Here is a 19,145-nt window from a genome sequence, read left to right as displayed (position 1 = left end):
GCTGCATAACTCCTGTGACCCTGGTGCTAGCACTGACTTTTCACAAGGAGCGTGCCTGTGCACAAAGTTGCAGGGCCTATTATGTGAATGTGTGCTTCTTGATTTCAAAGGTAGATTTTTGGTTTCAGGAAATGACTTTTATACTGGCAGCTCCCCCATCAATAAAGTTTTGCATAAGCCATGACAAAAGTATGCTGTTATAAGGTATGTGGCAAGGTGAAGTAATACTGTGTTTTTTTGTCTTATTTTAGTGTCTTTGGAGAACTTGCAGCTGAATTGCAAAAGATAAGTGTATTTTTGTATATTTACTGTTGAACACATCTCACATACACAAACACACACACACCGACTGAATTAGAATCCTACTTCTGCCTTCTGCGTAGGACAGGGTTTTAGAAGGAAGGTTTTAGTCAGTCAGCATACATGGCGTCTTAGTGGATGACTGCTGCCCAGGCCCTAACTCGGGTTATGGAGGACAGCTCCAAGGCACGATCAGATATTGTTACAGCATCTGAGGACGAGGAAAATGGAGCAGAATCTGGAAGTGATTTTTCAGTTGGTGGAGTTCATCCGACCACCAACCCAAAGAGCAGGCTCATGTGGCGGCAAGCACAGATAGTTCTCTCTTGTCAGCCGTCCAATTTAGTGTAGCCCCAAATTCCTCCATTAACTGGCGATGTAGGATGTAAAGTTGATACAGCAAATTTTTTACAGATTGACTATGTCTATCTCTTTTCAGATGTTGACTTCCTTGAGAAAATTGTGCGGCAAACAAATGTGCGTGCAGGACAATTTCTGAGGGTGCATGGAGGCACTCTAGGGCACACAGGTGAGAAGTTGAAGACATTTTTGGGCCTTATACTCAAAATGGGTTTAGAGCACAAACCAAGCTTGCTGTCCTCCTGATCTGCTTGCGTGTTTGGGGTCACATCATCTTCACACTGTACATGAGCAGAGATCATTTTTTGCTTTTGTAGCGTATACTGCATGCTGAATACAATTCATGATGAGAGCACTTCCTCTGTCATGGTTTGGGGGTCAGATGGCCAAAGGTCACAAGCCCACCTGCATACTTGATTACAAGTACATAGGCAGAGTGGATAAGAATTGCCAGGTTCTTCAGCAATACAATACGAGTCGTAAAACTCACACTTGGTATAAGAAGCTGTTAACTCACCTGATCCAGATGGCAATATGTTGTTTATCATCAGACCACAATTGGAAGACTCATGTCTTTCCTTAACTTTCAGTTGACCGTCATTCGAAGTCTTACTGCTACATAAGCAGCAGAGCAGCCTCCACTTCATATGCTGTGGAGGACGTGGCAAGACTGCAGGTTCGACACTTTGCCAACCACATTCCAGCAACATTTAAAGAGACTTGACAATGTCGCTGTTGCAGAGTCTGCTCTAAGCAAGGAAAGATGCAGGAGAGTTGTTGTTACTGTCTCCACTGCCCATTTCAGCCAACCCTTTGTTTTCCTACTTGCTTTATGTTGTACCATACAAACGTGAAGTATTGGGAAATTGACTGCGCCCTGGCTAGGGGATACCGATTGACCTTGGTTTGATCCATTCCTGTTGTGGGCACTAGGCCCAGCCCCACAAGTGAAGTAGTGTAATGTCTCGTGTAGTGTGATTCCTTGTTTTACAAAGTGTTGGTCAACATGTTTCTCGCTCCTGGATTAATATCCTCGCGATTCTTCAGGACCTAGATAATAACTATCTACACCTACGTTGTGTGGTAGGTTTTCTACTCACGTTAGTAGTGTCTAATGGTTAAAGTACCTGGATCTAACCTAATCAGTACAATCCCCAGGCATCAACAGTACCCGGTGGGATATGCATATTATATATATATATATATATATAATATTTATTTATTGATAAAGTTTTATATGGCGCAAACATGATCCCGAAGGATATCAGAGCGCTTTACAATTTGAGGGAAAGGAAGGTAAAAGTAGCAGTACAATCGTCAGAAGGGGTACCAACCTAAACAAATCACATATGCATATCAAACAAGGTTACAATCGAAAGGGACAATAAAGGGTAGGATAAAAATTGGAACATAGCGAACTGGGAGGGGAGCAAGTGACTAGTAAAGCAGAATAACACCAATTACAGGACTTAGGGTGTAGGTCCAAGGCATTAGAGCAGAGCATACAAGATCCTTTTAAGGTAGGAACTTGTTCATGAGGAATCTTTTTACTTCCAATTTGAAGGCAAACTTCGAGGAGATTCTGCGTATTTCCGGTGGGAGAGAGTTCCAGATCTTTGGCGCAGAGCCGGAGAAAGCGCGGTGACCCGTTCTCTTTTTGCGAAAGATCTGAGGTTTCAGGATGAGAGATTTATCACTCCGAGAAGGTCTACCTCCACCCGGATAATTCTAGCTTTTGTGCTAGATAACTGGGGGTTTTGAAATGGAGGGCTTTGTGAGATAGACAGGCAATCTTTAGCTGAATTCTTGCTTCATAGGGCAACCAATTTAGGGATTTTATGACTGGGGAGACGTGCTCGTTTCTTTTGGTCCCTGTGACCAGTCTGGCCGCCGCATTAAGCGAAGCCCTTAGTGGGGCCAAGGTATATTTGGGGAGGCCACAGAGTGTAGCACTGCCATAGTCTAGCCTCGGCAAAACAAGCGCTTGGACCACTTGCTTGAAGTCAGCTTGTGGGAGGAAAGGTTTGAGATTCCGGAGTATCCTCATAAGGTGATTCACTCCCTTACACACATTGCTGATATGAGTTTTCATGTTCAGATGCTTGTCTAGGGTGAGTCCGAGAGATTTGGCTGAGTCAACAATGAGGGGGGAGCATTTGAAGGCAGTGAGGTGGTTCATCCAGAGGTCTATCTTGGGGATGTGATTCGGGGGAGAAAGGAGAAGGAATTCTGTTTTGGAGGTGTTGAGCAAGAGGTGGTTCTCAGTTAACCAGTTTTGAGTATTTATTAGGGTAGAGTTGAGTGCTATGAGGTTTTTTGGGGAGGATATTTTCAGATAGAGTTGCGTATCATCCGCATACATATGGAAGAGAATGTCAGCGGAATTTAGAGCATTAGCTAGAGGTTCCAAGAATAAATTGAAGAGTATGGGGGATAGGGCGGACCCTTGAGGGACTCCCATGGATACTGGTGATGGCTGGGAGAGAGAGTAGTAAGCCTTAACTCTTTGGGATCTGTAGTGGAGGAAGGACGAGAACCATTGCAGCACCGAACCAGAAAGGCCCATCCTGTGCTTCAAAATGGATAGGAGGTTGTCGTGATTAACAGTGTCAAACGCTGAGGAAAGATCCAGGAGGATAAGGAGGCATGATTCATTTTGGTCGAGCATTTTTAAAATGTCATCCATAACATGCGTGAGAGCCGATTCGGTGCTGTGCCCACTCCGGAAGCCAGATTGGTGTTGGTCCAAGAGATGGAAATTCTCGATGTGGGCACAGAGTTGAGATTGGACACATTTTTCTAGGAGTTTGGCAAGGGTGGGGATGTTAGAGATAGGACGGAAGTTGTTAAGGTCCGAACTATCTGCTGTAGGCTTTTTTAGGATAGGTCTTACCTGCGCAGCTTTTAGACAGTCTGGGATCGTACCTTGTGAGAGAGACACATTGACAATCTTTGTCCAGATGGGGGTGACGACCTCCTTCAGTTCTTTGAAGATGGACGGTGGTAACGGGTCGCTAAAATGATTAGATGGGTTGATACTCTGAAGAATCTTGTTGGTGTCTCTCTCGCTGAGGGGAGTGAAGGTGCCCAAAGAGGCATTGTTCTTTGTGCTCAGGCTGGTCGGTTCGAAATTCTCTGATAAGGCCAAGGGGGGACTGTCCCACCAGCTAGCAAAAGCGCCTTCCTGGAGTCAAGATCGATGAGTCTGGATTACTCAGTAAAGAAGGCGGCCAGATCATCGCATGAAGGTGGGTTGATCTCAGAGACAGAGCAGTTTGGTGTTTCCACCGATTGTTGTTTCACCAGCGCAAACAGTTTCTTGGGGCGATTAGCCGCTTGATTAAGTTGGGATCCGATCTTGATTTGTTTGTTATAGGAGCTCCTTAATACTGGGCACATCTTGCTTGAAAGAAACAAAGTTAGAAACGGAGGTGTTCACGTTTGGCAACAACAGTACTTTTTGGAATTCCACCTGGTATTCATCTAATTTGGGTTCGCTGCCAACTCCAGCCTGTGGTACTTGGCAGGTAGATCACCCCCAGGCAAGGTTATCTGATGTTTTGTTATTATCTAACCCCTTAACCTGCAAGGCTTTGTTCTGAGTACAGTTAAAGGGTATCTTTTGGCTCTTTTGCGGTTGCTGGATCAGCCCTCCAGTGGAGAAGTTTGGCTCAATGGTTAGAGCGGCAGACCCTGATGCAGAGGTCTGGCCTGGGACCAGGGTTCAATTCCCCGCCTCGGCGGGTCTTGGGCTCAAAAATTACACGGACCTGACAATTCTCGCCTCGGTGCCTATTCCAATCATGGAGTCCCACTCTGCAACTCTGGGCAATAGCTTGCTTAATCTCCACAACGGCCCCCACAACGCTAAGGATGCCTGGCCTCCACCTTGGGGGTGCCCAGGAGTGGACACCTCACAGGGAAAGCCAGGATGGGTTCCACAGCGGTATTCGTACAAGCGCCTTGAGACCCTTGCGGGTGAGTAGTGCGCTATACAAGTATCAATTTACTCATTGTTAAGTCTCCACTTCTTATGTGCTTTTTTTACAACAAAAATGTGTTTTTTCATAGCATACAAAACTTCCAACATAGAATTATAGCCAAATTTTAGGAGAGATCGAAACAACTAGCTCAAGAAGAACTCCCCTCCTAAATCCTCAAATGTTCACCTAGAAAGAAGAAAAAGGGAACCATAAGACCGTACTTCTTTGTCTGCCTGGGGTGGCAGTTCACATTATCTTACATTTCGAGTGGGCCTGACTACTGTATTTAATAAAAGTCCTCTCCGGTAGTCGTCAAGCAGAGGGATCTCAGGAATCTGGGGCAGCCATACTCCATCCCCTTGTGCTTAAGGAATTCCAGCAAAGCATACCATTGACTGTCAAACTTATGGTGTAGACCACTGAGTTCCCAGGACAGCTTCTCCATAGCTAGTAACGGCCAGAGCTTTCTTACATCATTGGCACCGTTTGGGATTTCCACTTCAGTGCCAGAGGTTGCTTGGCGGCTAGAAGCATGTTGGTGAATAATCTCCAGTCAGACATTGGCATTACAGCAGTCTTGACCGGCGAGGGCCATGGTTGCCGGATGTGGCTTCAACAGCTATCCCACCACCCCCCTAATGCGACTAAGGATCTCCTTCTAAAACATTGACAGTGTAGGGCAGGACCACCACATGTGAATTCCAACCCCGTCCCGGCCACAACCCTTCCAACATAGGCCATCTGTTGTCTTGTACATCTGTTTCAGTTTAGCAGGTGTGATATGCCAGAGCGTCATACATTTATACGTAGATTCCCTATTTTGGACCAATCTACAAAGTGAAGAGATATCATTCTAGAGTTTCTGCCACTGTATGAAAGAGATAGGTTTCACCAGCAGCTGTTACTACTGTTGCATTTAAGTCCATTTCGTGTCAGTGCCCACTTTTGTTGTGACTGCATAGGTGTTAGAAATGAGCCCCCTGGGTCCAGCATGCGTAGTGAATAGCTTCTACCAGCTCATGAGAGTTCGACTCGCTGGTGATTTGTTTATGTGGTGGAAAACACAATGACTTCGCTGGAAGTTACTGGTCTAGTTGAGGTCCTGTAAATTGTAGTCCCGTTTACATTGGGCAAAATCTCTAAAGATATTCTTCAGGAACAGGTCTTGTAACAATATGCAACCACTTTCGTACCAGTGGGTTGGGCCCCTGCTGAACTCCCTGGGGTGAAATCTACATTGCCCTGTATTGGGGTAAAGTGGGAGGGAAGGTGGAAGCGGTGGTCTCTCATATTGCCATGACCAGCCTAAGGATGTCTGAAACAGAGCAAAACTGGTGCCTGGCATGTCTGGTTATTAACTTTTTGAAAGGTTTACAACATTCGTTTCCTCTCCATCCTTTGTTTGGGACCATAACCTGTTAAGTGCGAGTGTCAGCCAATGACCAACACTCACACTCCCTCCCCACTGCGTATGTCAGCCAGGGGCCGACACTAGATAGGGCTTCAAAGGATCCTCCAGTGTTTGCAAGGGAGGATTCACTTTACTGAAGAAAAAAAAGGCTGGGGTGAAGCAGAATTGCTTCAGCTTTAGGCCCAGTCTTAGCCATCAGTGACGTTGGTCCGCTAACATCACTATTCCCAACTGCAGTAACACGGAGAAGAAGGTGAGTGTTCACCACCTAGGGAATTTTGCCCCTAAATAGTCTTCCCTGTTTTGAGGGAGGCATTGCTGGAAAGGGGTGAGTCTCCCCCTTCTAGTGATGCCTTTTTCAAAACATTTCCTGCTGTGGATTGCGGATGGACAGTGGTCCATGAGCAGGAACCACTAGACACCAGGGATGTTTAAATTTTGTGGTCGGCCCCTCTGGGATATGGGCCGACCCCCTTGGGGGGCATTTATATTTTGAAATGGTAATGTTTTTTTCTCCTGGGCTGTGCAATTGAGCCCCCAAGTAATGTGAAAACAATGTTTTTCATTAGGAACAACATTTAATTGTCAGGGCGTCGGCTTTCCTGGCATATGGGCCGGCCCCCTGTTGGCACCAGATTTATTTGGGAAATGTGTGTTTTCTCTGGGGGCCTATTGCGCCCCCCCGGGGAAACCATACCATAAAAAAAATGAAATGAACTGTAGGTAGTGGGTCGGCCCTCTACACATGGGTCGACCCCCTTTGTCAAATGTGTGTATTTCCTGGGATGGCAATCGTGCTCTTCAGGGGAAAACACGCATTTTTAAAAAACAATGCAGTATTTGCCACGTAACTATCCACTGCATAATCTGCAGCTTATATTTTTAAAAAAGGTTTGTAGTTCAAAAGTTACTGAAAAAGTGGCAACATATTTGCATGCAGTAGATGGCCCTGCACAAAGGTTGTCGCGTCATCTTTCAGTTGCTTATTTCTGTAGTTGTTATACTGATGCTAATAAGGTGGAATGTTTGTCTAGGCAGTATGTGCATGTTTTCAAATCAGAAAATAATGAACTAATACTATCAGAAGAAATGTGCTGCATTATGCCGCATATTTTGCCTTTTTCTTGCTGCATAATTTAGTCAACCATGTTGCAAAATTTAGTGCTCTCCTGCTGCATAACTCCTGTGACCCTGGTGCTAGCACTGACTTTTCACAAGGAGCGTGCCTGTGCACAAAGTTGCAGAGCCTATTATGTGAATGTGTGCTTCTTGATTTCAAAGGTAGATTTTTGGTTTCAGGAAATGACTTTTATACTGGCAGCTCCCCCAACAATAAAGTTTTGCATAAGCCATGACAAAAGTATGCTGTTATAAGGTATGTGGCAAGGTGAAGTAATACTGTGTTTTTTGTCTTATTTTAGTGTCTTTGGAGAACTTGCAGCTGAATTGCAAAAGATAAGTGTATTTTTGTATATTTACTGTTGAACACATCTCACTTACACAAACACACACACACCGACTGAATTAGAATCCTACTTCTGCCTTCTGCGTAGGACAGGGTTTTAGAAGGAAGGTTTTAGTCAGTCAGCATACATGGCGTCTTGGTGGATGACTGCTGCCCAGGCCCTAACTCGGGTTATGGAGGACAGCTCCAAGGCACGATCAGATATTGTTACAGCATCTGAGGACGAGGAAAATGGAGCAGAATCTGGAAGTGATTTTTCAGTTGGTGGAGTTCATCCGACCACCAACCCAAAGAGCAGGCTCATGTGGCGGCAAGCACAGATAGTTCTCTCTTGTCAGCCGTCCAATTTAGTGTAGCCCCAAATTCCTCCATTAACTGGCGATGTAGGATGTAAAGTTGATACAGCAAATTTTTTACAGATTGACTATGTCTATCTCTTTTCAGATGTTGACTTCCTTGAAAAAATTGTGCGGCAAACAAATGTGCGTGCAGAACAATTTCTGAGGGTGCATGGAGGCACTCTAGGGCACACAGGTGAGGAGTTGAAGACATTTTTGGGCCTTATACTCAAAATGGGTTTAGAGCACAAACCAAGCTTGCTGTCCTCCTGATCTGCTTGCGTATTTGGGGTCACATCCATCTTCACACTGTACATGAGCAGAGATCATTTTTTGCTTTTGTAGCGTATACTGCATGCTGAATACAATTCATGATGAGAGCACTTCCTCTGTCATGGTTTGGGGGTCAGATGGCCAAAGGTCACAAGCCCACCTGCATACTTGATTACAAGTACATAGGCAGAGTGGATAAGAATGGCCAGGTTCTTCAGCAATACAATACGAGTCGTAAAACTCACACTTGGTATAAGAAGCTGTTAACTCACCTGATCCAGATGGCAATATGTTGTTTATCATCAGACCACAATTGGAAGACTCCTGTCTTTCCTTAACTTTCAGTTGACCGTCATTCGAAGTCTTACTGCTACATAAGCAGAAGAGCAGCCTCCACTTCATATGCTGTGGAGGACGTGGCAAGACTGCAGGTTCGACACTTTGCCAACCATATTCCAGCAACATTTAAAGAGACTTGACAATGTCGCTGTTGCAGAGTCTGCTCTAAGCAAGGAAAGATGCAGGAGAGATGTGGTTACTGTCTCCACTGCCCATTTCAGCCAACCCTTTGTTTTCCTACTTGCTTTATGTTGTACCATACAAACGTGAAGTATTGGGAAATTGACTGAGCCCTGGCTAGGGGATACCGATTGACCTTGGTTTGATCCATTCCTGTTGTGGGCACTAGGCCCAACCCCACAAGTGAAGTAGTGTTTTTTTTGGCACTAGTGGGGTAACGCTAGGTGGTGTGAATTTTGTGCATTCCTGCAGATTCTGAAAGTTTCCATCACAGAAATGTAAGGAACATGCGTGATTTCGGGCAAAGTTTGAGGTTTTCATGGCAATGTAGGTAAAAAAAAAATGTGATATCCATGCAAGGCACACCGCCCTGGAATCCCCTGGTTGTCTAGTTTTCTAACATTTGCAGGTTTGCTAAGTTTCTCTAGGTGCCGGTTGAGCTAGGGCCCAAAATCTACCGCTACCCACAATGCAAAAAAATAAGGGTCAGTTTTCAGTGCAAAAATGTATCTGATTGAGACTTTTATCCACAGATTCCTTACCTTTGAATTTCCCAAACATCAGACTTCATCCGGAAGATTTTTCTAGCAATAGCCCTGCACGCCAGTATGTGGTGTTGATCGGCTCTGTGTCTGTCGTCCGCACCGGAATGCTGTTGCGTTACCTATGTAGGTGCCACCCAGGCGCGCTGACAGTTCTTTTCTTTTCTCATTACCGATCCAGAGAAGATCTACCCCTCTGTCATTTTTTCCCAGAAATTTTGTGAATTTTTGTTAGATTTCCTCCTGGTGTGTTTAAGATGTCATCATGTATAGCGGGTGGCGCCCATGGCTGGACGGTCTGGAGATTCTGGGGGACCCCGGGAGTGGGGGTGGGGGAGCCTGCGGGGGATGGACTGCTGGGGGGGGTGACATTGATGGAGTCTGGGCATGGATGCTTTGGGGAGGTCCACTGTACACCCGTCAGGCGTAGAGTCACCACCTCAACCTCACGGACATAGTGAGACTCTGGTGGCTACCAGAGTGTTTGGTTTCTGTTTGGGGGAGTATTTGGATGGGTGACTGCGGTTTAGAGCCTGTTCTGGGGAGGGGTGGGGATTCGGGGAGTTGGGGTGTTTTAGGGAGTCAAGGGATTGTCAGTGTGCCTCGGAGGGGTAGGATGGGATGGTTGATCCGACGATGGGATGGGGACCCCCCTTGAATTGAGAATTGTGACTTGGAATGTGAGAGGGCTCACCTCTATGGTGAAGAGACATAAAATCCATGCATACTTAGTGCGGAGAGGGGTCCAGGTAGCCTTCCTTCAGGAGACCCACTTAGATAAAGAGGAGGGGAAGGCATTGCAGCGGCGCTGGCGGGGCCAACTATACTACACCACCTTCTCGAGGTTTGCCCGGGGGGCTCTGATCTGGGTGAGAGCGGGTGTCCCTTTCCAACCCCTGATGACATTGGTGGACCCGGAGGGCAGGTTTGTAGCAGTGCAGGGGCGGCTGGATGGGAGGGACTTGAGCATGTGTAGCGTATATGCCCCTAATGTAGACCAGGCGGCGTTTTTCTCTAGGCTGTCAGGGCAGTTGGCGGCGTATTTGACGGGGCCGGTTGTGCTGGGAGGGGACTTTAATTCTGTCACGGATGTGGAGTTAGATAGATCCCACCCCCCCCTGGCACAGTCGGCGGTGCGTCGGGTGGCCACTGCTCGGAGTAGCTGGCAGGGCACCTGGGGTCTGGTGGATACCTGGCGTGCTCATCACCCGCTGGACAGGGATTACTCATTCTACTCTGCCCCCCATGAGCTGTATGTCAGATTGGATGGAATATTGGGCTCCTCGGACGTCCAACCGCTGATGCGACATAGTGAGTATCTAGCGAAAACTCTCTCGGATCATAACCCCTGTCTGGGGGTGTTGCAGTGGTCCAGGCAGCGGCAAGCTATTCCCACGTGGCGTCTTAACCCCCTGCTCCTGGAGGACCCGGTCTTCCGGGCTGAGGTTAGCGACTGCTTAACACAATATTTCGAGCGAAACTCGGGTACGACGGCAAGCCGGGCGACGGAATGGGACGCGCTCAAGGCGGTGGTCAGGGGGGTCTGCATCTCGTCCACGGCTGGGGTGAGGAAGTCGCTGCTGAAGGAGGTGGAGGGGGCGGAAGCCCTGCTGCGGGCGGCGGAACAGGCGCATCAGTCGGGGACCGGAGAGTTGGCTGCGGTCGCTGAGGCGCGCGAGGCGGTGGCAGTGCAGGTGGAGAGGCTCCGCTGCTTTGACCATAAAGGCTACCTAATGAGAGCGCACGCGGAGCGTGATAAGGTGGGATCCCTCTTGGCTTGGTTGGCGAACCCGGCGGCCCGGGGGGAACCGATACTGGCCCTGGCTGACGCGGGGGGCGCCCCGGTGTATTCCCAGAAGGGGATAAATCAGCAGTTCGCTGGTTATTATGCTGGGTTATACGACAGCACCATGGCGGGGGAGCCGGAGGGCCTAGCGGACTTCTTATTGGAGGCCCGCCTGCCTCGCCTAGACCCGGAGGTGGGGAAAGAACTTGGCGGTGCCATTTCGCTGGGTGAAATTCGGGCGGCGATTCGACATATGGCGCGCCGGAAAACCCCGGGGGCGGATGGGCTGCCTGTCGAGTTCTATGCGGCGTTTTCGGACCTGTTGGCCCCACAGCTGCAGGCCCTCTACAGCGAAGCTTGGCGACGTGGGCGTCTACCCGCCTCTGCTCGGGAGGCGATTGTGATCCCCTTATTAAAACCCGGAGGGAAGGCCGACGCGCACACGGCTTATCGGCCGCTCTCCATGTTGACGGTGGACTATAAGATATTGAGCAAGGTACTGGCGTCGCGCCTCCTGGGTCATATGGCCGCCTTAGTCCACCCGGATCAGGCGGGCTTCATTCCTCGACGGAGCACTGCCACTTCTGTGAGAAGGTTGCTGCGAGTGATGGAACTGGACCGGGAGGTCTTCCCGGAGGCCTGTACGCTGTCGGTCGACATAGAAAAGGCCTTCGACAGTGTGGAATGGCCTTATTTGTACCGAGTGTTGAGGGAGTTCGGCTTGTGGGAGGACTTTGTGCGCTGGACCTCGTTACTTTATAGCGAGGCTACAGCCCGGGTGAAGACAGGGGTCACCATATCGGCCTCATACCATGTCCGGAGGGGGACGAGACAGGGGTGTTCCCTCTCCCCCCTGCTGTTCGCGCTGGCCATTGAACCATTGGCGGCTCATGCCCGACGAGGGGGTGCGTATGTAGGGGTGGCGTTGCGGGAGGATACGCATTATATCTCCCTCTATGCGGACGATCTACTGATGTTCTTGGAGGACGCGGCGGGTGCACTGGAGGGAGCGGTGGCCTTATTGGAGGTGTTTGGTCGGCTGTCCGGGCTTAAGGTCAATTGGCGTAAAACCTGTTTGTTCCCGCTGTCGCGAGGGGGACAGCCCCCGCAGGCGTTAGGCCAAATCCGCTGGGAAGGCAGCTGTCTCCGTTATCTGGGGGTTAACATCTATCATACCCAGGCTGATTTGCTGGACGGTAATGTGGGTAGGGCGCTTCGGGGCCTAAGGGGTAGTATGGGATTTTGGAAAACGCTCCCGCTCTCGTGTGCTGGGAGGGTGGCGCTGCTGAAAATGGTGGCGCTGCCGCGGCTCCTTTACTATTTTCGCACCCTTCCAATATGGATCCCAGCGTCTTTTTTTGCGGCACTGCGGGTACTCACCACGAGCTTCATTTGGGGTTCGGGGAGGCGTCGAGTGGCGCTGACCACCTTGCGGCGACCGCGGGCGGAGGGAGGCTTGGCGGCTCCGGACTTCGAATGGTATTATCTGGCGGCCCAGCTCCAGTGGCTCACACAGGCGGTGGCCAGGGAGTACAGGGGCCCGGACGGTCCCCAGGGCAGGCTAATCCCGCGCCACGTGCTGGCCTTTATAGTCCTTCACCAGAGGCTGGACCTCGCCCAGCTCACCATGGAGGAGCGTACCCTCCGGTTATGTTGGAATAGATGCCAGAGAAAGGCCGCCATAGTTCACCCCTATGCCCCTGAGATCCCCCTAGGGATGTGCACGGCGTTCCCGCATGGAGGAGACTGGTCGGGGTTGGCGGTCTGGGAGGAAATGGGGGTCCAGATGGTAGGGGATCTATTTCGAGAGGGAGCACTGCTGCCTTTCCAAGACTTGCAGGACTCTTATGGGCTTCCGCGGGGAGACTTCCTGCTCCATGCGGCCTTGGTGGCGAGCCTTCAGAGGCATTGGAATGTGGGGCTGTCGGAGCCCCCGACTGCCATGGGTTGCCAATATGTGGTGATGGCGGCGGGGACGACCAAGGCCATCACATGCCTTTATCGTAGGCTGTCAACGGAGAGCCTCCCCCCATTGGGCGCCTTGAGGGGAAAGTGGGAGGCGGACCTGGGGAAGGAGATCCCGGAATTCACATGGTCCACGCTGGTGCGGAGAGCATGGAAGGGGACGAGGAATGCCAGGTTCCAGCTTGTCCAGTTTTTTACGCTACACAGAGCGTACCTGACGCCGGCAAAGGTGTTACAATATTTCGGGGGAGCGCACTCTCAGTGTCCGCGGTGCGGGGCGGACGGAGCAGACTTTCGACACATGTTTTGGGCCTGTAGGCAGTTGGGGGACTACTGGGAAGCAGTGGTGGAGTGCCTGAACCAGGTTACGGATCGCTCCATTGGTCCGGAGATGGGCACATGCTTGCTGCTTTGGTTCCCCCACACCCGTCGCACGAAGGTCACGAGCAAATTCTATGATTTAGGGCTGATATTGGCCAAGAGGGAATTGACGCTGCACTGGAAATCCCGGGGGGGACCCAGTTTCCTGCGCTGGAGATCAGCCCTGGAGCGCTGGGCGGGGGCTGAGGGCACGCTCCGGGTGCAACTGGCCCTCCGGCGAGATGACGAAAAAGCGCTAGCGACAGCCCGGGCGTGGGAAGCGTTGGTGGTAGAACTCCAGGGGCTGATGTCCGAGCCGGGGGAGGAAGGGAGCGGGCCTGATGAGGAAGTGGTAGTGGGGAGTGGGGAGTAGTGGAGGCGACTGGCGGGCCCTGACCGACTGCACTCTGGATAGGGTTGGGGGAAAGGTATGGTGGCTGCAGGGAGAGGTGGGGCTCCTGTATTGCATTGACTGAGGGGAGGGGAAGCATCGAGCGTGGGACCGGGGTAGCAGGCGGGGGCACACTGACAGAGGGTGGGGGGCGGGGGGGGAAGGGGCCGGGTGGGACAGCTGAGTGGGAATGATGGTATATGTGGGGTATTTCCTAACTGGGCGGGGATTGCGAGCTGGTTGTTGTATTGCTGTGTATGAACACAATAAAAAATGTTTCAACAAAAAAAAAAAGATGTCATCATGTAGGACAGGTTTGGGGGGTGTGGCTTGGGCACAGAAGATGGCGGTCACGTGAGCCTGTAGCTTCGCGCCAGCCCGTAATTATCCTGATATCCTAGCGGCGGTCAGGACTCGGGTGCCCGACTGGGGGTAGCCTTGGAGATCAGAGGAGCCCCGGTGGTGGTTTTGGGTCTCATGCTGCCTGGGGGAGCCGGTGTGGTGGAGCTTGGTGGGCAGCGGCCCGGACTGAGTGCCTCCAAGATGGCAGCATAACCATTGGGACCCGCCACAGAGATTGAGAGAGCCTGGGACCGCTGGGCTTGCTGCCGCGGCGGAGTGCCCCTGTGCAGGCTCGCCGCCTGCGGCGTGGGCGGCATCTGAAGAATTGCCGGAGGTCCTGGCAACATAACGGAGAAGGAAGACTGGAGTGGAGGAGCCCACGCGAGCGACACCCTGAGGGCGGTGAGGCCCTACAGCAAGGATGGCAGTAAGAAGGCGGGGCGGCCCATCGAGGCCCAGATCGGGGCCGGGGGGAGGCTAGTACCTGCGTAGTGCAGCGAGGTGAACTATCCTGGTGAAGATAGCTGATCCCACTAGACCCAGAGTGAGAGAGTGGCCCCCCTGTGTTTGAATTACAGCCTACACAGCGGATTATACCCCTGGGAAGAGGCACAGAACTGCGGTAGTGCTCTGGCTGAGGCCTTTGACTAGGCCTGGCAGGGTGTGGTTGCACGGCGGGGGACTTCTGACTGTGGGGAGTACCCACAGGTGCTGGCCCAACCCCAGAACAACGCCCGGTAGCCACGGAAGTTGTTGGGCAGGGCCTCGGGCTGAGTGCATGGGAGTTGAGATTCTCGGACAAGTGCTGACTGTGGCAAAAGCGGTGGGTGAAGAGTTTTTACACTCCATGAAGCATTAGTCACCTAGAACGTCCACCCAGCAAAGACCACGTGAGTGGTGCTAGAACCAGAGCTCCCTGAGTGGAGTCGCTGGAGAATCGCCCAGCAGTTGTGACCACCCTGGACTGGGTACCCATATAAAGAGCCAACATCACAGGAGAGGAGCCGCGCCACTACATCTGAGAATTTACGGGTGCTATACCTTGAGCTTGGGCAGTGGCTCACTGGTGTTGGGTGACCGCACAGCGGAGATTGACACCGAGGTGTATTGCAACTTTGAAGGGTGAATCCGGGTAATAGTCCCTGAAGCACCTCTGCTCAGTTACTCGGCATTTGCATCCTTTCTAGTGCAATGGGCAAACCAAGAGCACAGGAAGCGGGGGCCACCCAGGAACAAGAGGAAACACCACAAGGAAAAATGCAGAAGGACTCTGATGACCCAGTGCAGCAACAACTAGCTAAAATACTGGAGGCCATTGCAGAATACCAAGGCCACCTTGCATCAAGGTATCAGCACGGTGTCAGTAGGATTGGGCCTACTCCGAGAAGAGCACAAGAAGCTGGCCGAGAGAGTGAAAAAACGGAATCCAACATAGCAGATCTTAAGCCGGCGCAACAGTCCTTAGCATTGCGGGTAGGAGATCTTACAGACAGATGTCAGGAACGAGGGGGTATTGGGTACCGATACCTTGCAATCCTAATTGTTGGAGCCAAATGCTGGTATTTTATTTGTCCTTGACAATGGGAGACCCCTTCCGCATTATAGACACTATGATTGAAGGTTTGTCAGGACAGGTTAGGATTGTCACGCTTTTCTCAGAACAAAATCCAATACAAGGTTGTGTTATGAGGTATTTATGAGGCTTGACTGTCCAGAACTCAGAGTCGTATGCGGAAGTAAATACAGGATCAATGATCCATAAATCAATGTGTGAAGGTTACAGCCAACATGTGGTTTGCCCCCTTTAAGCAGCCGTCCGGCCTGGGGCTTCCTCAGGGCGTTTAAATTTGTACAGGACCTTAATTCGTCCCGTAATACACGCTGCAATTAAAAGGACATTTGGAGTGAAGGACATCTAGTCATTAGCGTCTGGTCTGTGCCAGTCGGCCGCAATCTCACCGCACAGCAACGGGGCTCCGGACTGGATACACTGGGGCCTTGAGGATATTTGGAGGGTGCAGCATGAAGCGCACAGGGAATATTCCTTCTTTTCATTGATCCACCAGGTACACACCAGGCTCGACACTTTTCTTTGCACACCAGCCCTCAGTGGTTCCATTACGCACACTGAATACTTGGGAGGCACTCTATCCGAGCACAATCCCCTATTGATGACTGATCAACCTATAGGGAGACAGCCCCCGATCCCTTTCATGGAGGCTTAATCCGTTGGCACTGGAAGACACCCTTATCTGTCATCTTTGACTGCACTTATTGAGACCTTTTCCCCATAAACGCCCATACAGCATCTTAGGCCCTACTGGAATGGGAGGCTTTCAAAGTGGTGGTACGGAGTCATTGCATGGGGCAGTCGATTGGGGTACAGCAAGAAACTAGCCAGGAAATCATAGATTTGGAGGGAAAATTACGCCAGTTAGACAATGCCCAGGGAACTGATCCCACCTCCCTACATAGATTGCAAGAAACACACGCGAGTTATGACGAAGTACTTGGCCGGCTGCGATGCCACAGTTATAAAGAGTATCTAGACAGGGTGCGGGGAAGGCCTGGTTGGCTCCTGACATGGTTAATTAAACCAGAGCCCTGTGGATCACCAATTACACAGTTATGGTTGGAAACAGGTGACTTACTTTATAACCCTGACTAAATTAACACTTCCTTTCAAAACTATTACGAGAGGTTGTATGCTTCTCCGGCAGCGGTCAGCCCGTCCCTCTTTAGAGAATTTCTAGATCCCCTGCCACTTCGGACTGTAGATCGCCAGACACAGGTAGAACTGGGGAGCCCAGTGACACTACAGGAAATAAGTGCAGCCATCTGATAACATGCCAAGCCCTGATGGCCTCCAGGCAGAATTTTACAAACGATTTACTACTAGTCTAGCACCGCAACTAGTGACCCTGTAAGCTGAGTCACTTAAACGGGGTGAACTTCCCGACACTACCCGGGACAAGCTTGTAATCCCCCTCCCTAAATCCAAGGAGATTGGTGCCAAAGTGGTGGACTTTAGGCCCATTTCTATGCTCAATTTAGATTTTAAAATCCTTAGTAAGGTTCTGTCATGCAGGCTGCTCCCCACATGAAATCTGTAGGAGAGTAGGGTCTGCTATCCTATGGTCACCCCAAATTTTTGCTTTTTGCTTCACTGGTTTTTGACATATTGAGGCTGTGGGCCTGCCAATCAGACCCCCAGCCTGCTGTTCTCTCTACTAAATTTACACTATGCACCCTAGGTGCATAACCAATTGGAAGTGGATCACCCTGTGAGCCCCTGTACCAGTGTACACTAGGTACCCAGGGCATTGGTGTATCTAAGGCCTACCAGGGGCTGAAGCATGTATTGTGCCACCCCAGGCTTGGCCTAACAAATTTGACACAACTGGCTGATCACTCAGCTGGGGTAAGTTGGTGTAACCACCTCTTACTTAGGTGTAGTATACCTATACCTAACCTTAAATGGGACACATGTTAACCTATAAGTCACTCCTATGGCAGGCCTTAACAATCCTGAAGGCAGAGTGCTTGGTTCCATGTGAGATGGTGCTCTGGCATGAGCTGAGCCTGTCTGCAGTGGTCGGAACAACTTCCTTCTACTGTTTCCAGATATCGTCATACCATATACTCTTAAGTGCATTATGAACCTCGCGGTTAAATGCTAACTTTGGTTTGGCTTTATCAAAACATGTCGAGTAAGGTGTCATACGAATTGGAATACTAACCCCTCGCCAATTCTGGCGACGGGGTTAGCATTCCACCCTTCTAGAGGGACACGACATGTACAGTACCTGAAACCCGGGTAAAATCAGACATAGCCTCAGCTCCACAAAATGGATGCTGCCACCACAGACACAAGTCTGCCCTCCTGCTGCTGGGAGTCCTTCCAGCTTGGGAGGTGTGGACAAAGGGTTTCCTGCCAGGGGAGGTGCATGCACCACCCCAGACAGGATTTTGTGTATTGGTCAGGTAGGGCTTGAAAGGAACCAGACATGCCTGAGGCTCACAAGGAGCCTCGGTGCATATGCCAGTTCAAACCGGTCCTGGGGCACACCAGTCCCGGGCCTGGGGCGAGCTGGACAAAGGATTGGGGGTGTAACCACCCCCCTTCCTGGTCCCACCCTTAGGGAGGGACCTGGCAGGTAGTCCGGCCCCTAGAATCCGAATAAAGGTAGGAGCTGTGTCCTAAGACTTTAGACATCCTGGAATCAACTTGAAACTAAGAAGAAGACGGGAACTTCGACGCTCTGCCGCACAGAGGACTGAAGCCAATCCCCCCTGTGGTCAGGGAGTGACCACCTTGCTAACGCAAGCACCATCCAGCGAATCAACGTCTGCTTTGCCGCCGCCTCCCGCCGGAGCCCGAGCCCAGAGACTGACAAGACCTGGATCCTCCAGGGCTCTCACCGCCCGATCCACAGTCCCTGAAAAAGAGAGACCCGTGGAGGCAACGAGACACGTGGAGCCAGCCATCTTGAAACGACCACGACAAGCTGCAAGTGCAACAACCGAGGCTCCCTCCAAGTTGTGCTTTGGGATCTGAGAAGCCCAACACCCGAGCAGCATCTGCACCAAAGGTGAGCCCTCCAGCATCTCCACGATCTGCGTGGGGCCCTTCTGCATTTTGCCACTCGACGCGCCTAACCGGTTACTGGCCCGCTGGCTAGTGGCCATCTTGGCGACGAACTTCAAGAAATACACCGCTGGTCTGGTTGCTCCAGACTGGCCCTTGCTCCCCTCCAAAGGAGCAGTCCCTCTGACCTTGCTGGTCAGAACCATCAGCTTATTTCGTTTTCCACAACAATTGCTTTTGCCAAGTCTTGTTTGCTTCGATCAAGTCGCCGACACCGCCGACAGCGAGAGCCTGCGTGGGACAGCTCGTGAACCGACTCCTGGACGTCGTCGACCTTCAGGGACCACGTGGCTGCAGAGACAAGCTACACCTTTCCTCCTGTTTGCACCCGACATCGCCTGGTACCCACCTGGTGCCACGCTGGTCACTGGCTAGTGACTGTGAACACTGTCCCCTCTGCTTACAGGTCTTCTACAACTCCGATCCACTCTTGGATCCACCGTATCTCTTCCGGACCGACCG

At 50.9% G+C, this 19,145-nt stretch overlaps 1 long non-coding RNA gene across 2 annotated transcripts in view; it reads left to right on the top strand.

Moving 5' to 3' along the window:
- Positions 1-257: 257 nt before the first annotated feature.
- LOC146776378 (uncharacterized) overlaps positions 258-19,145 on the top strand; it is a 129,280-nt gene continuing 110,392 nt past the window's right edge. For both annotated transcript variants that reach the window (XR_014972369.1, XR_014972370.1), the window contains exons 1-2: positions 258-829; positions 7,476-8,053. This is a non-coding gene — a long non-coding RNA (uncharacterized LOC146776378). The remainder of the gene's footprint in view (positions 830-7,475; positions 8,054-19,145) is intronic.

The sequence above is a fragment of the Triturus cristatus genome, chromosome 12 (assembly GCF_964204655.1).
Source record: "Triturus cristatus chromosome 12, aTriCri1.1, whole genome shotgun sequence".
NCBI classification, from domain to species: Eukaryota; Metazoa; Chordata; class Amphibia; order Caudata; family Salamandridae; genus Triturus; species Triturus cristatus.
This window is presented reverse-complemented; position numbering and strand designations above follow the sequence as displayed.